General features: G+C 42.7%; 1 pseudogene; it reads right to left on the reverse strand.

The window, feature by feature from the left end:
* Window positions 1-8,301: 8,301 nt before the first annotated feature.
* Window positions 8,302-8,422, reverse strand: LOC115850405 (5S ribosomal RNA; annotated as a pseudogene).
* Window positions 8,423-9,366: the final 944 nt, after the last annotated feature.

Below are 9,366 nucleotides of genomic sequence, written 5' to 3' on the forward strand. Positions count from 1 at the left end.
TTCAGAAAGCTGGAGCTGAAATAAGAAAAAAGGTTAACAGCCCTCAACTGGTTTTAAAAGAAAGAAGAAAATATACTATAAGACCACGAAAAATAAGTTGACTATTGTCACTTCAACTTTCAATCCACAGTATTGCCTCATTTTCTTCCACCTTTATGACTGTTCTTGATGTTCATTTTAACCTCGTTCACCAGTATAGAAATAGTGGGGGCATCAAACTAGGTGATCTGCTGAAGCCTCTAAATGGGAAGGATGAACTGGCAAGAAGCATAGAAGTTGAGCACTAAAAAAGCCTGTTACATCAAAATCCATCGCTAACAAAGCAAACAAACTGTTACAAAAATCACCCTTTTATTTGACAGCTGCAAAAATAGCACAGACAGAAAAGCTGGGCCCTTTAAAGAGTCACTCTCCTCTTCTCCAAGTCATCTGCTGCTAAACCCAGCTCTTAGGGTTCCCATCATTTACTTCTGAAAACAGTAAAGGACAAGCAGCACGGTTTCAGAAAATCTGAATTGTGAATAGCAGCAGGAGCTGAAGAATCAAAACAGGATATAACTGAAATTATTCCAATTCCAACAGCATAAATTTAAAGAATATGCACCAGTGGCAGTTCTGGTGGGTGTTACAGGAAGTAAAAGGAACACAGTCTATCCATTTTTTAAAATGTGGTATTTACCCAGCCATGATTCATCTGTAAGTCTCAAACCTTTATATAAATCCCTGAATTAAAAAAAGGTTACCAGGACCCATTATAAGTGAAGGTTTGAAAATTAGGTGAGTTTTTAAATTACATCTTTTTGTGTTATTATAGAAACATCTTGGTCATCAAAGTACACAAAATGTTAACAGAATAAATAAATACATTTCAGAATGATAAGAGAATAAGAAAAAAAGCTGAAAATGAATGACAAGGGGCTAAATGCTTTTGTACGCTATAAGCAGTAAAAACAGCAAGAAGTTGGGTGGAGCCAAGGAGGAGCACGGAGGCAAGGTATCTCATACATACTGCAGCTTTATTAAATTCTTATCTTCCCCCCTCCTTTTCCCCTGAATCAAATCTACCAAGCATTGCTAGCAGCTAGCAACAGTTCTCAATCTCGGCTACACATCAGAAAATTCTGGGGAGCTTTTAAAAAAACCCCACGTCTAGGCCATATCCCACACCAAAGAAATCAGTATATCTGCAGGGATAGGGCTGGACATCAACTATTGTCTTTTACTTCACTGGGCAATTCCAATGTGCAGGCAAGGCTGAAAGCCATGGACTAGTAGCTAATGTAATTAAGCAACTCTCTATGGTGTTTTCTGTATTATAATAGAAGTTTACCCAAACAACAGAAATATGCTTGTGCTTTCTAGAAAATTTTCTGGTGCTCCAGGCCACTATGTGTGCCCTCCCATTTTCTTTTTCTTTTGAAATCATTTTAATCTTAAAGAAAAGTTGCAAAATTCCCCATCTGCTAACATTATGCCACATTTGCTTTATCATACTTTTTATATATTTATACATTTTTTTCTGATTCATTGAATAAGTAAACTGTAGACATCATGTCTCTTTAGCTCTAAATATGTCATTGTATAACTTCTAAGAACAAGGAATTATGTTACATAACTATAATATAATGATGAAAATCAGGAAGTTTAACGGTGATATACTGTCATTATCTAATCTATAAACCTTATTCAAAGATCTTGATAAAGTCTTTTATAGTAATTTTACCCCCATCCTCCTTGGGCCATGATCCAATGCAGGATCATGCATTACATTTACTGTCATGTCTCTTTAGTCTCCTTTAATCTGAAACAGCTGGTCAGCCTTTGTCTTTCATGATAATGACATTTTTAAAAAGTACAGGCCAGTCACTTTATAGAACACCCTCAGCTGTCACGGGTGTTCCCTCATGATTACACTGAGATTATGCCTTTTGACAGCCATAATTCAGAAATGATGGTATGAAATCATCATGTGTGGAAGGATAAGAAAATATCAAATCTCCATGCATTGTTTTGCATAATCATTTTTTGTTAAAAATTTTAAAAATCATATGTATTAATACATGCATGGAAAAGACTGAGGATACATACCGAGTTCCCATCAGGAACAGGAATAGGGAGGGAGGGAACTTTCATTTTTACTTTTTATTGCTGTATTGCTTTAGTAGTACTCCTTGTAATAAAAGGTTTATTTCCAAGTAAAAAATAAAAGAATTTGGTGCAACCACTGTGGAAAACAGTATGGAGGTTCCTTAAAAAACTAGAGTTACCATATGATCCAACAAACCCACTCTTGGGTATATATCCAGAGAAAATCCTAATTCAAAAAGATACATGCACCCCAACGTTCACGGCAGCACTATTTACAATAGTCAGGACATGGAAGCAACTTAAGTGTCCATCTACAGATGAATGGATAAAGAAGATATGGTTTATATATATTATGGAGTATTATTCAGCCATAAAAAGAATGAAATACTGCCATTTTCAGGAACATGGATGGACCCAGAGATTACCATACTAAGTAAAGTAAGTCAGACAAAGAAAGACAAATATATGGTATCACTTATATGTGGAATCTAAAAAATGATACAAATGGACTTATTTACAAAACAGAAACGCTCACAGACACAGAAAATAAACTTATGGTTACCAAACAGGAAGGGAGGAAGGGATAAATCAGGACCTTGGGATTAGCAGATACAAACTAATATATATTAAATAAAAGACAAGGTCCTACTGTATAGCACAGGGAACTATATTCAATATCTTGTAATAACCTATAATGGGAAAGAATCTGAAAAAGAATATATATATGTATACATACACACACACACACACACACACACACATACACACATACATATATACATACACACACACCACTGAATCACTTTGCTGTGCACCAGAAACAAATACAACATTGTAAACCAATTACACTCAATTTTTTTAAAAAAGAGAAAATAAATGTGCTTCTTCCTTTTACCCTCCTCAGATCTATCAGTCTTCAATGGATCAATCTTGGATCTCTTCGTTTCACTAAAACCTTCAAGTCAAAATGATGTGCACCACAGCTGTATCTTTAAAAACCCATAATTTAATAATTTACTCAATACACTTTTCTGTAGGATATCCCCAATGAGATGGTCCAAGACATACATGTCTGAAGAGGTCAGGAGCATTCTACTTGGAACAATCTTACACCACAACTTTTGAAGAATCTTCAAAAAAGGCTGTGATCAGGTTCTCATACTTACCTTTTTTATTGGTTGTGAAGTACCTGGAGTCAGTCATGGTTGTGGATCTTTAATGTGCACCTACAGCAAGAGAAGAGAATTCCTTTAACCAAGTTATTTATGTCCAGCAAGGCATTCAACTAATTTTAAGATCATTTATATACAAGAATTTCTGCATTCAGAAAGTATCTTCATCCTTACCACCATCACTGGTGATCCAAAGGGATGCAAGGATAATTAAGAATGTAATCCTTGCCTCAAAAGCTAATTGGAACAAAATCCAAAGGCCTAATGGAATAGAGTGATAATCTGAACCTATCATAGTTTTATGATTTTATCCACAATTATCTCTTCAGAGTCTCCAAGACCTAAAGCTACATCTTTTTACAAATACATCTTCAGTTAGTCACTCCAATATTTAAAATAAGGAAAAGTTTGTTTCAAAAGATCTCCCCATTACTTTCCATTAAAGCAAATCTGATTTACTTCCCTGCCTCAAGATGGAGTCACTCTAAGACATATATTCTGAAACAGAGTAAAACTGAAAGAGAAAAAAAATTTATCAACCTATTCACCATTACATGCAACTATCAATAAAAGGAATTTCTTTCAGAAAAAAAAGAAAAGCCTAGATTAGTAGGACAATACTCTTTCATAACAAACACCTAGAGAGGCAAACATCTAGAGAGGTGTTACGCATGGATTTTTTTTAAATTATGCTTTTCATATTTCCAACAACCTACAATTCCCCTGAGTATTCCCCAAAATAAAAAATACCAGTTTACAGTTAAAAACAATGCAAAAAACTGAGATATTTTTGTTCAGTCACACTGAGTACTAAAGAGAATCAGAACTGGTGTTAAAACTTAAAAGAACATGGATCCCAGCTTCAACTTTAACTTTTCTGTTCCAATTTCCAGAATTAATCCAGTTGACATAAGGCTCCATTGGTAAAACGAAAACAGCATGGACTGATCACATTTCTCCCCAAATAATGAGACAATGTTTTCTGATTTGAGAAACCCTAAGATTTTGTCCAATGTACTTGACTTCTTTAAATACATTAAAACTTTCTTTTAATAATATTCCTGCTGCACTCAAAAATGAGTAGCTTCTGGGATTTCCCTGGTGGCACAGTGGTTAAGACTCTGTGCTCCCAAAGCAGGTGGCCCATGCTCGATCCCTGGTCCGGGAACTAGATCCCATATGCGTGCCACAACTAAGAGTTCGCATGACACAACTAAGGAGCCAACGAGCCTCAACTAAGGAGCCTGCCTGCCACAACTAAGACCTGACACAACCAAATAAATAAATTTTTAAAAAAATGATTATCTTATTACTGACCACCATCATTAATAATACTTATCACCAAATTTTGGACAGATGCCCTGGCACCTACTCATTATTTTCTGGTCAAAACAACATGAGTGATAATATATTTGGCAAACTTGAGCAATAATACCTCCACAAACAATGGTAATTATGGATCTGAGAAAAAAGACCTAAGCACTCAACAAATCAATGCAATTAAGGAAAAAAGCCAGAAAATCATAAAATAATGAAAAAAGGTTGCCTCAAATTTGTTCTCTAAAATGTACTACTTGGACTATTTAAGGGAAATTAGACTCATTTGTTATCTTTCCAAGGAGCTACTTAATGTTTATAGTACTGATCCTTATACAATAGTGCTTTTAGGTTGTACAAGAATTTCACTGAATTTACCTTGTTAAAAGAAGTGAGCTAGAACTCACACAAATCATTACAGAATACAGAAATTTCTGATTTGACACTATTTGTTATAACTTAAAGTGAGCCTGTAACAGAGGCTTGTCTTATGTAGTATTTTCATAATGTCTTTTCTAGCTAAAATTCAAAGAATTATAATCTTTTAATCCATTTAATCACTTAATCCATTCACAGTGTAAACTAAATGTGAAGTAGGCAAACTGAAGAAAGGAGTCCTTCACATAAAAGACCTGGAATAGGGACTTCCCTGGTGGTGCAGTGGTTAAGGATCCGCCTGCCAATGCAGGGGATGTGGGTTTGGTCCAGGAAGATTCCACATGTCACGGAGCAATTAAGCCCGTGTGCCACAACTACTGAGCCTGTGAGCCAAACTACTGAGCCCACATGCTACAACCACTGAAGCCCACAAGCCTAGAGCCCGTGCTCCGCAACAAGAGAAGCCACTGCAATGAGAAGCTCACACACACCGCAACTAGAGAAAGCCCACACACAACAACGAAGACCCAACACAGCCATAAGTTAATTAATTAATTAATTTTAAAAAGACCTGGAATAAATGTGAAGTTATCATCTAAGAACTTATATATACAAAGAGGAAAACCAGTATACAGAAATGATTACAGTACTAGAGCCTGACAGGAGGGCCATAGCTCAAGGCCATTATGGTCTATCCAGGATGTTGTTACACCACTCTAATCCTTTGGGATCATCAAAAGTTAAAACTTGCTTAACATTTAAAGACAAAAGCTGCTTGGAATTTCTCACTGTTTCTTTGAAAAAGGGCCCCCAAATCGTTCTGTTTTCTAAAGCTCTCATACACATTCACATATATTAAATTTTTAACAGAAAATTTCAGCACAATCTGTTAAACATTAAATTAACCTAGTCTTAAATCGTACCTTTATTAGTGACCCACACATTTCATTACTTCCCCTAACAAATTTCATCATCGAGGAATAGATTTCTGTCCTATTACATTGTGAGCACTAAGTTCTTAACTAGAGAATAATGTACCAGCCCACAAAATTTCAGGGAAGAGGAGAGAATCAAGTACATGATCTTAGACCGTAAATTAAGAACCCCTGCTTTTCAAGAGAAAGGAGAAACACACCACTCTCTTATCTTGCACTGTCCTACACAACAGTAATGAAATATCCTTTACACATATTGGCAGAGCAACATTTTATCATGTCAGTTCCTGACTTAAGCCAAAAGAAACTCCTCCAAAATAAAAATAAACTAGCCTAAACAAAAACAAATGAGAAGAGTCGGGCCAAATGCCACCAAACTGCTCACTGTAAAATGGTTAATTTTATGTTATGTGAATTTCACCTCAAAAAATTGCATATATATGCATTTTTTGGCTGCATTGAGTCTTCATTGCTGCACGTGGGCTTTCTCCAGTTGTGGTGAGCGGGGGCTACTCTGCATTGCTGTGCGTGGGCTTCATTAGTTGCAGGATGCAGGCTCAGCAGTTGCAGCACATGGGCCCCAGAGCACGTGGGCTTCAACAGCTGCAAAGCATGGGGTCAGCAGTTGTGGCGCACGGGCTTAGTTGCTCCGTGGCATGTGGAATCTTCCCAGACCAGGGATCAAACCCCATGTCCCCTGCATTGGCAGGCGGATTCTTAACCACTGCACCACCACGGAAGTCCCTGTATATATTTTTAAATGAGACACAGTTTTATGGTTTTGTTTTTGTTTTTTTTAATGAGACACTCTTAATCACACACTAGAGATGAATATGGTCAGATTCTCTAAAACATAGGATGGTGAAAACTGTTTTCTGGGGCTTCCCTGGTGGTGCACTGGTTGAGAGTCTGCCTGCCGATGCAGGGGACACGGGTTCGTGCCCTGGTCCGCAAGGATCCCACATGCCGCGGAGCGGCTGGGCCCGTGAGCCATGGCCGCTGAGCCTGCGCATCCGGAGCCTGCGCATCCGGAGCCTGTGCTCCGCAACGGGAGAGGCCACAACAGTGAGAGGTCCGTGTACCGCAAAACAAAAACAAACAAACAAACAAAACCTGTTGTCTGCTTTAGAAGCCAAAGAAAAAGCAGCCAAGATAGAGTTCAAAGAATAAGTCAAGTATTTGCTGAAGAGCCTCAAAAATCAAGTTCCTTCTGGGAGCTGGGGGGGAATTTATTCCTCAGGAGAGTCCCAGGGTAAAGCCAAGCCATCATGGAGCTGGAATTCACACTACCTTTTTACCAGATCAAACTAGAAAAGTCACCGGCTGTTCTGAGGACCTGAGGTATGACCCCAGGACATTGTTAAAAAATAATAATAATAATGCTGCCACAGTCAAAAGCACCATCACTCTAACTTTCCTAGCCCAGAGTATGATGTCACTGCATTTCAGAAAAGGTCTCCCCAGGGCTTCCCTGGTGGCGCAGTGGTTGAGAGTCCGCCTGCCGATGCAGGGGACCCGGGTTCGTGCCCCGGTCTGGGAAGATCCCACATGCCGCGGAGCGGCTGGGCCCGTGAGCCATGGCTGCTGAGCCTGCGCGTCAGGAGCCTATGCTCCGCGACGGAAGAGGCCACACAGTGAGAGGCCCGCGTACCGCAAAAAAAAGAAAAGGTCTCCCTGTACAGGATTATACATCTAGATTTAACATAACTTAGTTTCTACTAAATATAGGTTGTAAAAGTCCCTTCTCAACTATTCCTCCCTCCTTCCGGTGCCCGTAAAGAGACTAAGGCCAGAAAAAAATTAACAGGGTCTTAATCTCAAATGGCTCTCTGGGAAATGGCTGCTAAATTACAGTTGATGAGGCCACTAAATCCCCTCTTCGCATAAAGTAGGACTTTACACAGTTGGTGCTAGTAGGGAAAAAGTGAACAGTTGACCAAAATATAAAGCAGAAAGGTCATTTCAAGCAATCTTCCATTACAAGGGTGAGAGGTGCTAATCAGATATTTCAATAATGCAAAGACAATGGCATCTTCAGGTATCATTTATTGCATAAGAAATGACAGCAGACAACTCATTACAACAGACACACCTGCAATTTCCATTTAAAAATGACCACAACATAATTTGTTAATATTATACGGTAAGAAAAAAGCTCAAAAGTTTTACATCCAATTCTTAACTGAAATAAACTCTGGAAAACTTACGCCTGGAAGGAGAGAAAAGAAGGAAGAAAGGAAAATGCGTCCTACCTGATTCGTTCCGTGTTCCCCTCCGGCGCGCGCCGTGGTGGGAGGGGCCTGAGGAGGTGGGGCCTGCAGCGGGGCCCGGCGGGGGCGGGGCCCGGCGGGGGCGGAGCCGGCGGCCACCGCCGCGGGCGAGTAAAGGAGAAGGCGGAGCGGGAGGCAAAAAGCCTACAGCACCCGGTATTCCCAGGCGGTCTCCCATCCAAGTACTAACCAGGCCCGATCCTGCTTAGCTTCACGAGAATCATACGAGATCGGGCGCGTTCAGGGTGGTATGGCCGTAGACGGGGGCGGGGGCCGCGGGCTGCCTCTTGAGGCCCAGTTTCGCTGGCGCTTGCGCCTTACCGCCAGCCTGGCGGCCAGCCCGCCCAGGCAGGGGGAACGGAAGTCTCAGGTATCGGGCGGTGGCGGAGGGGTTGGCGACGTCCCAGCCCAGGGCGGGCGTGACCCAGCAAACCCTTCGGCGCTTGGCGCCCCGCCCCAGATCCCGCACGTCGCTCACGGGGACGTGGCCCCGGAGGCTTCAGGGCCCGGGGCCCGCGGTCCCTTGGGCATCCCGCCTGCCCGCCCACGCGGCGCTAGGCTCAGTGCAGCCGCAGCCCGGCCGGCCCTCCTGCCCGACAGCAGCTGGCCCGAAGCCACTGGGATCCACCATTGAGTCGCCACGGCCCCTTAGCGCCAGCTAGGCCACCCTTGCCCCCCCGCCACCTGCCGAGCTCAGGACCCCGCCCCTGGTGGCCGGCAGGCCAGGGGAAGCGGCCCCTGCCCTCGATCCCGCTCCCGCCCCCGGCCGCGGCGACACAGTGGAGTGGGGGCTTTTGTGGGAGGTAGCTGTGGAGGGACACACTGGCACACAGGTGGCGGCGCCGGGGCTGGGCGCCAGTGGTGGCGGCCAGGTGCAGGTCGAGGGGCTCACGGGCCGCACGGACAGCAACCGCGCCCACGGTGGAGTCTGGTTCTGGAGGGCTCTGAGCCTCATCCGCTCTCGTGCCTCGGTGCTGCTGGCCCGAAGCCTTGCAGCGCAACACCCGAACGGCCCACAGACGGAGCCTCCCCAGCTGTGCTCACAGCGGGCCCAACCGCAGGCCACACCTCTCCACGGGACACTTGAACTACTCCCAGGATCCCCACGAGGTGCGGCACCGGGCGGCCGAATGGGCTGAGATGCTGCCCGTGCAGCGCCCTCTGGCCACCTCCGCCTCCCTCACGGTGCTGGCCGAGGCCTCGTAC

This window comes from Globicephala melas, chromosome 20, assembly GCF_963455315.2.
Source record: "Globicephala melas chromosome 20, mGloMel1.2, whole genome shotgun sequence".
Lineage (NCBI taxonomy): Eukaryota > Metazoa > Chordata > Mammalia > Artiodactyla > Delphinidae > Globicephala > Globicephala melas.